The sequence below is a fragment of the Acanthopagrus latus genome, chromosome 17 (assembly GCF_904848185.1).
Source record: "Acanthopagrus latus isolate v.2019 chromosome 17, fAcaLat1.1, whole genome shotgun sequence".
NCBI lineage: Eukaryota > Metazoa > Chordata > Actinopteri > Spariformes > Sparidae > Acanthopagrus > Acanthopagrus latus.
Genome location: NC_051055.1, coordinates 28,949,426 through 28,961,864, shown reverse-complemented (window position 1 = coordinate 28,961,864; position 12,439 = coordinate 28,949,426). Strand labels below are relative to the sequence as shown.

The following is a 12,439-nucleotide window of genomic DNA, read 5'->3' as shown; positions in this document are numbered from 1 at the left end:
TCGTTTTCACTGTATGTTTCCTCTCCCGTCCCCGCTTGTTATCTGCTAAAGGAGTTATCAGGCTCAGGCAGCCTAACGGATGGGGATGATCCAATCTCTGGGGAGTATCGGGGTCACCGGAGGAAGCCATGCATGCTCGGCTCCGGCAAAGAAGTGACATGTTGATATCATTTTTATATCGCCGACGCAGGAGCAGTGCCCGCCGTTCAGACGTAGGCGGGGGGCGATGATTAAAGCATCAGCACGAAGCACAAACAGGTTATTGGAGCATTTCGCCCGAGTCAGACGGCAAAGTTATTGGGTGACAAACTCACACCGTAAACTGCTTCTTATTGTTTACAACCAGCAGCCCCTCCAGATAAAATTGTAAATCCCTTCGGCGCGGCGGAGACTGTGACTGCACAAAAGCTACAGGGATGAGTTGTAGGATGTGGCAAAATGGAAATCTGTGCCTCCCGTGGAGGAGCTGGAACTGTTGTGACCCTGTGGTCGAATACTTAATGGGAGTGTATCTGTATCCCAGCCATCCTATCTCTCAATCCCCCCCCCTCCTCTCTCAGCCTCTCCCCCTCCACCGCCCCCCACATACTGCAAAAGAAAGTGCCATATTTCTGCAGCACAATCCCATGATGCCTCCCTCTTATTGGTTTTACGATAGACACAGCAGGAGTCGGGCTGTAATGCTACGCTAGCTGAATGCTAACAATGTCAGAGCATCTTATTGTGGATTTATGCAGCATCCAAGGGCCCTTCTCTCTCTCTCTCTCTCTCTCTCTGTATTTATAGCTCCTCTGTGACTCTCCTCCCCTCCTCCCCTTCCTCCCTGCTTCCTACCTCCCTGTTTCTTTTCAGTTTCACCTGTCAGCATCCGTATCTTCCCCCCTGCTATCCTTTACTGCACCTGCTACTTTCCCCCTTTCACTCTCCGCTCTCAATCTTCCAGATCGGCATCATTATTTTATACCGCATTTTGGGGATGATAGTCCAGATTGTTGTTATTGTTCGTCTGCTTTGGCATTAAAGGAGCAGTTTGGTCAAAAATGATACTTCAGTTGTTATCGTCACAGGCCCGTGCTGATGGAAGTTTTGTACTTTTACAGTAAATAAAGCGTTTGCAGCAGTCTCCTAAACAACTGACGTAGCTGGGGACTGTTGAACTTGGTATTTTACCTGGTTGGGCCTGTTTTTCTACGATGAATCATGTTTTTCAATTATGTGTGTGTTCGAGCTCACATTACATGTGCATTAGTGATTAGTGATAGAAAACTGTTTGGAAGTCAGGTGACTATTCATTATAGCAAGTCGAATTTGTTGAAACGATCTTGCGTATGACTTCCACGTGGGCGATGGGAGTTTGTGTCCTCTGGATTGATAGGAGGAGATTCAGGTCACCTGTTGCAGGGTGTGGAGGTGTGAGTCTGCCTCCTGGTTAATGACTGAGGGCAGCTCGGGGCATTCCCCTCATAACCAATCAGGGTGTGACGACGCCCTTCTGTGAAGAGAGGTGAGGGACGGCACACCTGGGTCATTCTGAGTCTGTCCTTGACACACTTCAGTCCTCACCCAAAGAGATACTCAGCCAGAAGCAGAGCTCGGCTCAGCCCCTGCTGAGATTTCTTTGCTGCCCTTGTTCTTTTATTGTGGAGGGAGATTTTGAGCTTTGTGTGGTCGTCTCTCTTTCTGTTCGACTGAACTGAACCTCTCAATACCAAAGCCCCTCGATACACCTTCAGTATTTTATTTCTGCATTTCATTGGGGAGTTAAAAGGTGGTTAAAGAAGAAATATGATTTCATAATCGCTTTAAGAGGCATTTTATAATTGATCCAGTACTTGTGAACTAAAATAATTTGACGTTCACTTTGGAATTCACAAGAGAAAAATAAAATATTATTACAAGACAAGACACCCAGTGCAGGCCAACAAGAATGCCAATCAGACCACAACTCAGTGACACAGGAAGAGGCCAAATACAAAGATTTTCTGAGTGCCCAATTCAGACTGGCTGCAGCGACATTAGTTTGCTGTGAAGCTCCAGAAATGTTTCCCCCGACTTTCCATCAACGTGGGATCAAGTGAATAATGGGATATTAGTAGATTCATTTTTTATTTTGAGAGGAACTATTCCTTTAATTGAATCCTCCACCGCCGGTTTAAAAAGTGTGTGTGATGTGGGGTCGTCCATTGTTCCTCCTTTTGCATTAACTTCAGCGTTGCTCAGTCTAGTGAAGCTAATGGCTCCTGACCAGAAGCCTCTCACATTCACTGCGTCTCTCTGCAGGCCCCCCTCAGCTGCAGCCGGTGGAAAATACAGTGCTCTCGGAGGTGTAAAAATAGTGTCAAATCCTAACAAAGGCAATTCTAGAGCGAGGAGATAGGCGGATGTATAGAAGGGGGGCGGTTGCACGCTGGTTGGAAAAGAAAGGAAATTCAGGGTTTCCACAGTCTGCATATAAATATTCCATTAACTTCAGCCGGCTCCATAACGGCATGGCAGCGCGGTTATGCATTCAGTGCCTGGAATTTGAAATGAAATTATGGTGGAGGTAGAGAAGGGAGGAGGAGGAGGCGGCGGTGGTGAAATAGCCGTTTCCTTTCTTCCAATTTTCTCCTCTTCCCTCTTTCGCCCCATCGTCTTATCACGGGTGACACTAATCCAATTTCAGCTCTGCTTGTGACAGCTCTAACGTGGTTTTGTGTACTGATTCCAGCCTCCCTCCCGCGCTCGCTCGCACACGAACACACACTCACAAAGTGATGCACAACCACTCCAAAAGGTCACATACAGTATCCAGACACGTCTAGATGTCCACATGATCTGAATGTGCACTTAACAAATCCATCTGTGGCTGCTGCACTGGCAACACAAAAACGCTTCCTGTCTTTTCCCAACACCAGCTCGTCCCATGATCAACAACATCTACAGATGTGCTCAGCGTGTAGGTTCATCCACAACCTTACAAGGTCGACTCAGCCGAAGTACTCCTAACTGCATCCAGCCAAGCGAACACAGTTGGCTTTTCTTTACTCCTGCTTCACAATCTTTGCTCAGACTTGAGCCGCCACCGCAATACACAAGGAAGTCTGCAGGGAAGATATCAGAGCCAGTGTCGCTGTAGTGCTCAGACGTCAAGCCATTTCACTCCTGAAACTTTCACCCTCACAGCCACCGTGAATAAAACTGAAATACTGCGTCGTGTAAATGCTTATTTATACAAAATGTTTTATATACGGATTTGGAGCCCTTCTGTATTTTCTTTGTATGAACACCCTCTCAAAAAAACATTGGAATCGTTCGCTCTCTGGTGTAAACATGCATGAATCTATGCCATAAAGTAATATATCACTTTTGCCAGATTTTAAAGCCCCTTTTTTCTTTTTAAAACTTTACGTGGGAAGCGTAAATTCTTCTCTCCAGGGCGTCTGAAAGCTGTTTAAACGTTTGTTCTCTTCTCCGTCTCTCTGTTCCTCTCTGACTCACTGAGGAGGACGAGGCACAGCAGTTACAGCTGAGTCAGACACAGGTTGTGATAACAAAAAAGGGGGAAAATGCATGAAAAATTGTCATAAATCTTGAAAAAATATGAGAGAACTGTGACCTCAGGATGAAACCAGAGGGAAAAACAGGAGCCTCCTGGGATAATGTCGGGCTCGGGTTGGTAGTTTTAACACTGGAGGTAGAAACTGGAAATGACCTCCTCCACCGTCCCTGTGCTCTTGAGTTGTCCTCTAGTGGATTTATTTTCTCAGCATCACTGCTAACATGAAGGATGCGAGGAGTTGTGGCCGTAGATGAGCCTTAAATGGGAACACAGGTTGTTTTTAACCTGTTGTTGTGCCGTCATCACTCAGCTTCAGGTTCACTCACGGCTAAAAGCTTTGGAAATATCTGAGTGAGAGAAATATTTAACCCGAGGTGAAGAGCGAACGTCAGTGCAGTATTCTGTTATGTATGAAGTAATATAGTAGGCATGACCATACCTTTACTGACAGTCTGCCTTCTAACCAACAATATATAAAGATATTTACAGATGAAGACGATGAGACTATTGGACATACGAGTGCGTCCTTTAACTTCCTACACGTGTCTGTATTGCATTTCGTCTCTGGGGGCGGCTGTTGGTGCAGAAAAAGAGTCTCTGTGCGCCTTCTGCGATGGATTTCTCCGTGTTTTGATTACTGAACGTCGGTGCAGAAATGTGAGATTAGAAATAAACCCTTGGCTCTTTGATTTCTGAGTGACTCACAGGGAAAACCTGACGCTTTGCCATTGATGTTTTTAGACGTTCTATTGTGGCGGCTTGAAATGAGAAAAACACACCAGACAACAACACGGGCCGCAGAAGGAGGGTAGGACCAAAAATACATCTTTTCAGGTATAATACACATATATAGACTGAGCCTCGTGGTCAAAATTCATAACACAGGGCCAGAGACTATTATAATAACTTCATAATTCATTGCTTTTGTAACACAGACAATTTTAATGTTGCTATTTTTCAACATGTTATGTTAAAAAACAAAGAAATGCATATTTTTCACGCTCATTTTTAACTTTTGTGACCGTCCTCACAGCATCCGACACCTGAAACCTCGACACGTTCAGCGACTACACTCGCGTTCATGTATTCACGACGGAGAGCTCCAGTGACCCTGTGAGGTTTGACACTTGTGTCAGTAACAGAGGTGTCTGTTGTGTGATGTCGTTACAGAGCTGTCAGACTCGTTGAGATGTCGGAACGGCTGAATTAGTCCACAAAATGTGTGACTTGGTTATGAGAGGCTGAGGTTTGTTTCCTCTTTTCTTCGAACAGTCACAGCTTTATTTTAAACCCCACCAGTGATGAAGGAACTGAAATGTTCAGATGCTTTACGAAAGTTGCAATACAACACGGCGAAAATACTCTGGTAATATAATTAACTATGGGACTATTATCCTGCAAGTTTTACTTAAAGTACCAAAAGTTAAAGTTTTCATTAAGTTGGAGAATTGCTGAGATGTAGTGGAGAGATATTAAGTTGCATGAAATTGAAATACTTAATTAAAGAAAACTTGACTACAGTGCAGCCAAAAGTCATACCTGAGTGAAGATAATGTGTCTTACAGTATCTGACATTACATGTACTTAAGTACCAAAAGTACACATAAAAGTAAATTATGTGCAACATAATGGGTCGGCAGCCAATTATCAGATCTGACACTGATCGCCAAATCTGTTATTTTTTCACTGGACTGCCATTTAAATGAATTAATTCAAAAGTACGCTGCTTCGGCTCTGATGCAGCAAAGTCACTACCAACCACAGTTATCACATAAATGTAGTAGAGTTGTCGAAGAAAATGGAAATACTCACTTGAAATACCACAAAATTACCCACAACTTCTGTACAGAATGAATATATTTTGTGACATATGTTTGAAATACCCGAAAACTTTTTTTTTTTGAGTTTAGTTTGGAGGAGATGGTTCATACTGTGCATCTGCTGTTACTGTTCAAAGAGCAGAAACAGACAGAATGCACCTTTACAGGGTTTTTTAAAGAGACCACAAGGACGTTCCAGTCTTTGTTGATTCCGGCGCCTCTTTAGACAGACGTGATACGATCTGTTGTAAAGATCTTTTCCTTTTGTTTTGGAAGTGATATGTGATTTTATATGTGATGTGTGTGATCAGACTCAAGCACATGCATTTATAATAACTATATAAAAATCTCAGTCTTTTCATTGATCATTCTTTGCCTTTACAGGTGATTTATGATCATAGGAATCACAAGACTGTTTGATGAAGTTCCTCAGAGTCACTTTGTTGGAACGATGCGTTTACAGCGGCGTGCAGAGTTTCCAGGCACTGTATCCACAGAATTAAAACTGCAAAGAAAAGCATTTTCTTTCTAGCCGTTAGTTTAATGTGTTTATTGCTGAGATAACTGGAGGCTGCTAACAGATGCTGCAGCTCCGGGTTGATTTCACACCTTGATCGTGTTATTAGCAGGCGGGAGCGATCGCATCGCTGCGGCGGGTGAAGCCGGGACACTGAGGGCAGTCGCATAAGTGATAAATGAATTGTAATAATGGCGCTCGGTACTTTATTCATTTGCTCCTTTTTATATGTTTCCTGTCTATGGGTTTTCGGCATTAACCGGCTTTTTATATGTCATTTACTGATCTGCCATCTGCCCACACTGATTTTCATGGGCCGAACTGCCCACGCTGGACTGAATGAAACCAAACAGCAGATAATTGCGGCCATTGTTAGTAACGCTGGCAACCATCCTGTTTTGATTCTGTGCTGAAATCAGGATGTAACATCACGTGTAATTTCATAAATGGCAGCCATTTGGCCCCTCACACAACGAGACGATGAATATAAATCAATCGGCAGCCTTGATCCATAAACCCCCCCCCGTCTGTCTCGTAGGCTTCCGAGGGTGTCAGCAGACCTAGTTTCCTAGTCGTGGAACTATTTCTGCTTCAGTGAAGTGGTGAGGCAAAAGCGTATGCGCTGAGAAGAGTCTCTGTGAAGTGAAGCAAAGTTTTTGTTTTTTTTGCATTTTTATTTTAGTAAGTTGAACAAAGTGCTGAAGGAAGCAGTTCTCCAGCGGGTGCTTCTTCCAACGTGTGATTTGAGCGTCCACGCAGCGCAGGAAGCAACGAGAGAAAGATGTTGCTTCTTCTGCTGCTTCTTCTCTTGTAGTGTTACCGCCACACACATACACACAAACTGCCTTTATACACACAACACACACGCAATCCGCATTCATGCACACGCACTCATAAACACATCAGTGAACATCCCATTTCCCGGTCTTATTCCTGAATTTCCGCTGGGAACCGTTCTTCAATTGTGATTTTAGTTTTTTTTTTCCCTTTCCTTTTCCCCCCTCAGTAGGTTTTGTGCGTGGTCGGGTAGCGATGTCTAAATGGGAAGCAAGGTCACGGAGTCTTTGTCAGGATGCTCCTGAGAGAACGCACGGAGAAAATAAATGGTGGTGAAACAAAAAGCCAACATCACCCCTCCGCAGTGAGGGAGGTAATTGCATCACAAAGTGGTAATTCAAAACAGGGTCGTGCCCGAGCTTTGGTTGATGGGCTAGTGTGTGTGTGTGTGTGTGTGTGTGTGTGTGTGTGTGTGTGTGTGTGTGTGTGTGTGGTATATTGTTCCGAAATCACAAGCCTCCGACAGTGAAGCCGTTCAGTCAGCGCCGTCTGTCGTAAATCATTCACACAACAGTGCAGCGGCGTCTTGGAGATCATGTCCGAAGTATTGTTTACGCCGAAATAATGGATGGACTTCACTCTCAGTTTTAACCGCATTTGTCACAAACTGTCATCTGGCACAGCCTGAAACCTGAGAATTTACACCAGTGGGTCGATGATGGCGGTAATGAAATGCTTCGTGGGTAATAATGGGCTCCGCTCCGTCCTCAGCCGCTCTGTTATTAGTTCAAAAGGTGCTGTCAGCAAAACCATACGTCTAAATTTAGCGTGTCTGCTTGTGTTTTCAGTAGATTTGTAGGGAAATATCAAGACTAGAAGTTTTCAAGATCTATCAAAACTCAGTAAAGGTTATTTTTGTCTGTTATTATGGTGCCAGTTGTGCCAGTTTCTTTGGGCTTCACACCTCTCACCTCTCTCCCTGTTCATAGTTTTTTAGTTCAGTTTGTATTGAAGTCCAGTCTTCAGATCAGTCTCTGTCAAGTCTTCTGTTGTGTTTCCTCGATCCTGTTTGTCTTCTCTTACGTTGTCGGTATCCGGAGTAAAACTTTATCCATCAATCTTCCTGCCTGCCGTCTGCTGCATTTGGAGTCACCTCATCAGCTCCAGCATGCCAATTTTATCTCCACAAACAAACCTTTACACACTCAGAACAACACGTTTTTTTATAGTTATAATCTAAATTAGACTAATTTTCCCTGCTGTTACCTTTCCACACATCTTGTATTGAGGTATTTTAAGCCCTCACAGGTGACGAGAGGCAGCACTGAAGTAAACCTGCCAAGTCTGTCCAGTTCAAATATAGCAAACTGATCTGAGCGAAGCGATTTCAGGTTGTTGTTTTTTTTAAGCTTGTGCAGTGTTCTGTTCAAGGTGTAATTCTGTAGATGACAAACACGGATATACAACAAATCCAACCTAACCTGTGTTGCAACTTTACATTTGTTTTTGTTCAGTATAAATGTTTATGCCATGTCAGCGCCGTGCGTGGCGTTGTTAGCTTTAGGCACGTAAACCACTTGGTCAGGTTCAGTAAGAGATCATGTTTTGGCTTATATGGAACTGGAAACAGAACTGGAAAACGATCAGACATCTTGTCAAAAAATATCTGGCGATCACTCACTACACATGAATTGTGAATGTGACGTGTCAGTGTGGTACGAATGTGAATGCATCTGTAGTTTGCAGAAACTTATATTGCCCACATTTTATTCTGCGTCCGTGCTAATAACACTTTCCTGTTTGAGAGTGTGAGGAAGAATTTCCAACAATTATATAAAAAAAAACAAACATCTACAATAACTATCAGACTTTGTTAGTCCCTCACAATAAAAGATCAAGAGCCTCTTTCACAGTTTCGTTTCAGTGTAAACAGCGATACAGAGAGAAATCTATTGAAGACGTGGAGAAAAGAGCGATTTCTACAGTCACAGCAGTCTCAGTAGACCAGAATACAAGGCAGCCATATGGCAACTTTTTGTGTGAGAAGAAACAGGAAACTCTTTCTTCACTTGGGAAAGTGTGCTTTTTTCTGCTGTTACTGCGCTTATTGTTCTGATTATATCCTCCTGTACCGACAGTTAATGCAAATGAGTCTTCGTCACCGTCCCTGTGGACGCTGAAAACAATTCCGGGAAGTGTAAGAAACAAATGTACAGCTCGAGGTCGAGAGAAAGAAAATCACAGCGCCTGATCAAAGAACGACCAGAATACACTGAATACAACAGAGGAAAGAGTCCAGAGTGGGAATTGTTCTTAAATCCTGCAGCCTGCAGCACAGAACAGGTCATCTGGCAGACGATGAGTCCCAGTAGCACTTTAAAGCATGATGAGCTGGTTAAACACCCTCTGCTGGATAAACCAGTGCAGTGCTTCTGTCTGTAGGCTGCTGAAATGGTCTGAGTCTCTCTGAGTCGCCCCTGCAGACCCCCCTCTCCCAGCACAGCGGCTGGTGGTGAGGCCACTCAGCGTGAGTGTGGACCGGATCCATAATCCTCCGTGTCTCAGAAGGCTCTTCTGGACGGCAGATGATACAGAAAGTTGAACTTGACTCGCGCTGTCCCTCTGCAGCGGGAGGTCTTTTTATCATTCATGACAGCGTGTATCGGCATCTGCTGGCAGCTGACAGTTGGCAACGCATCTCTGCAGCAATGTCACTCTCATTTAAGAAGTTTGATGTTTGAGGGCAAAAGCAGCTGGAGATGCTGAGAGACAGAGAATATACAGTATCTGCTGAGATTTGATTCTCCACCACTGGAACAAAGATGAAGTTATGTAATCGTGGTATATACTTCGTTGTGTGTGTGTGTAAGATATAGACAGAATTAGAATAGAAATTAGAATAGAAACAATTTTGACGTGATTAAGTGTTGCAGAAGTCTCGAACCCCAGCCACTTGTGATATTACAGAGGTGATATTTTCAGCTGGGAGTTTTAAAACTTAGTCTAATAAGTAAACAAAATAAATTCATAAAAAGCCAAAAAAGGAAGTATTATTAAACCCATTTTTACGCCGTCTGAATTCACTTTTACCGAATCAAGACAACAATTGCCAAACACACTCCATTCAGACTTGACAAAAAACAAATCAAACTCCCTGAAGAGAGTCTTGGTTTGTCTTTCCACAATCACCTCTGGTTTGGATGAAGATAATCATCACTTCACATAGTAAGATATGAAAATATTCCAGCTTCACGTGCAGTTTTTGCTACTGATGCCTGTTTCTATCTCACTTCCTCTCATCCCTGAACTCGTAGACAGAGCAGAGCTGCTGTAAATCGCCTCTGTATTGTGTCCTCGGTCTTCAGATCGGCATCTGTCCATCTCAGAGGCAGCAGTCGTTGGTTACTCTGCTTACATGTTGCCCCTTACTGCTTTTCGTATTCTGACTATATCTTACAAATGAAACCTTCTAAGATGCAGAAAAGTAGTATCTGTTTGTACATTTCTACAAAGCATGACAGAGAAACTGAGATAGAACTATATTCATGGGATAACAGCTAACTTGAATTATGGTCACCAATGTTCTGCATTAAAACCAAGAAGACTGTACTCTTATAAGAAGTTTGTACAGATTTGACTGTCTGTTAATGATTTAACCTGCATCGAAAATGGAATTGCTGTGAACCTTTTTGGGAAGAATCGATGTGATTGGTTCTCACGGAGCTCCAGCTGTCTGTGTCATCTGTTCAGAGCTCTGTACTTCCACTATTTCCTTTATTTTAAGATCATAAGTACCTGCTAGAGTTGAGTTCAAGTGCTGTAAAGAGAGTCACAGCACAGAGTGTACACAGTATGCCAGCCTGCATGTTTTCCCCTTGTAATGTGTGGATTTGTTTGCATGCCAGTGTAGATAAGACGCAGCTGTGTGTTTTTTGCCAGTGCGTTCGATGTATCACAGTGCGGCTGGTTTTGGATGCTGCGCTGCCGCGGTCCCTGCCAAGTGATCGGGGTCTTAGCAGGAATCTCCATGCGGGGGGTAAATGGATACCAGATTGTTGGTTTCATGCGTTAAACGCATTAATGAGATGCCTGCCAACGAGCGCCGACATGTTTCTCCGGATACAGACTCTACACAAACTATATGGCACGAGATAACAAAATCTAAACATTTTCATTCATCGTGTTCAGAAGCGACTGCAAACTGAAAGCCTTGTCATTTGGACTTAATCACACGGTGCATGTGAGATTACTCCAACATTTAGAGAACAAATCTCCATGGTACAGTGCCGGGAGTTACATGAGAAGATGGTCTTTTAAAAAACAGAGATCAAACTGATTTTCATCTGCCTTGCTTCACAAATATTTAGCCCAGTTGTCCTTTGCCAAAATATGCTTTCTTATAATGTTTTCTGTTATTTCAGGGTTGAATTTGAACATCGATACATCCACGGATACATCCAAGAATCACCCATGTGTTGGATTATTTGGTGAGTTCCCAATTATTCTACTCTTGCACAACATAGCGACTTATGTCCACTTTCTAAACCGCACATCCTTCAGTTTCCATCGGCAACTCTACTGTAAACATCTATACTTATCTCAGTGCTTCTTCACCTGTAACTTAGTTAAAATACTTCAGTTTTAACAACTACTGCTCTTTGTCTGGTGGGTTTAGCAAGTACACGTCTGAAACGAGTAACTGGGACAGATAATATACATTTTTCAGTCAGAGAAACATCCAAGTACATGTGTCGATATCCATACATGTGATGATGGACAATCTTCATTAGGGATGTGACTGAAGTTGATCTTATTTTAGTTTTAAGTTTGTGAAAAAGTTCTGTAAATAGTAATCTTACAGTTGTGATCAAACCCTGATGGGAAGCTCAGATCTGAACACAGTCTGAGGCTGGTCTGTAAATAATTTCTAAATAAATAATCAATATAGGAACTCCAATCAACCCACATCAACATCAGGTGTAAATTAGCATGTTCCAGTTAGGCCCGCTTCCAATACAGAAGCTCATAGTTAGTTGCTCATAGTTTGACAGTAAATGGCTGCAATGTGCAAGCTAACGGTCTGAAGTGTGTCATGCTGCAGAAGCAGGACTCCGTGTGGCAGCTTTGGACAGAACCAAGCTCACAGTTTCCCCCTCCTGCTTCGGGGCTTCGTGTTAAGCTGTGCTGAGCACTTGAGAGCTTTTCCCGGATAAAACAATGAAAATGACATCTTACTCATCGCACAGCTTCTGCAAAAAAGCCGAGAACGACCGTATTTCCCAAAACATCTGAGTACTGCTCTAATAACATGCTACGTTACAGCCGCTGGTTTTAAACCCTTTCAGGTTGGTATATATTTCCTTGCGGTGAGCTTTTGCCGTAATGAGTTTTGTTGCAATGGGAAAAGAAAAGAGCAGACGCAGCGGGGAGGCCGAGAGCAGAGCAGTGTTTTCTGTGTGTTTCAGTGTGCATGACATGAGGGGGACTATGACTCATGCCTCCCGCTGGCTGCTTCTCCACATCTTCAGTTCAAGCACATAGCTGTGAGTGGTGTTATTGTATGTGTGCATGTATTTTCTATATTGCTTTAGTCTGTATCTGTCTCTGTCTCCAGCTGTGACCATGCACATCAGTCACAGTCTTGGATGAAGTTGAGATTTTTGCTATTGGTTGAAGAACTGAGGTGTAATATTACAACATCCACAGTCTAGTTCAGTGATCAGTGTTGTGATGGCTACAGAAGAATCGGCAGCAAAAATAATCAAAGTAGAAGTTCTCATTTGG

The 12,439-nt window shown here is 43.3% G+C and overlaps 1 long non-coding RNA gene across 1 annotated transcript in view; it reads left to right on the top strand.

Moving 5' to 3' along the window:
* The first annotated feature begins 4,305 nt into the window (after positions 1-4,305).
* LOC119005586 overlaps positions 4,306-12,439 on the top strand; it is a 74,934-nt gene continuing 66,800 nt past the window's right edge. Inside the window, exons 1-2 of the long non-coding RNA XR_005070543.1 lie at positions 4,306-4,375; positions 11,077-11,142. This is a non-coding gene — a long non-coding RNA (uncharacterized LOC119005586). The remainder of the gene's footprint in view (positions 4,376-11,076; positions 11,143-12,439) is intronic.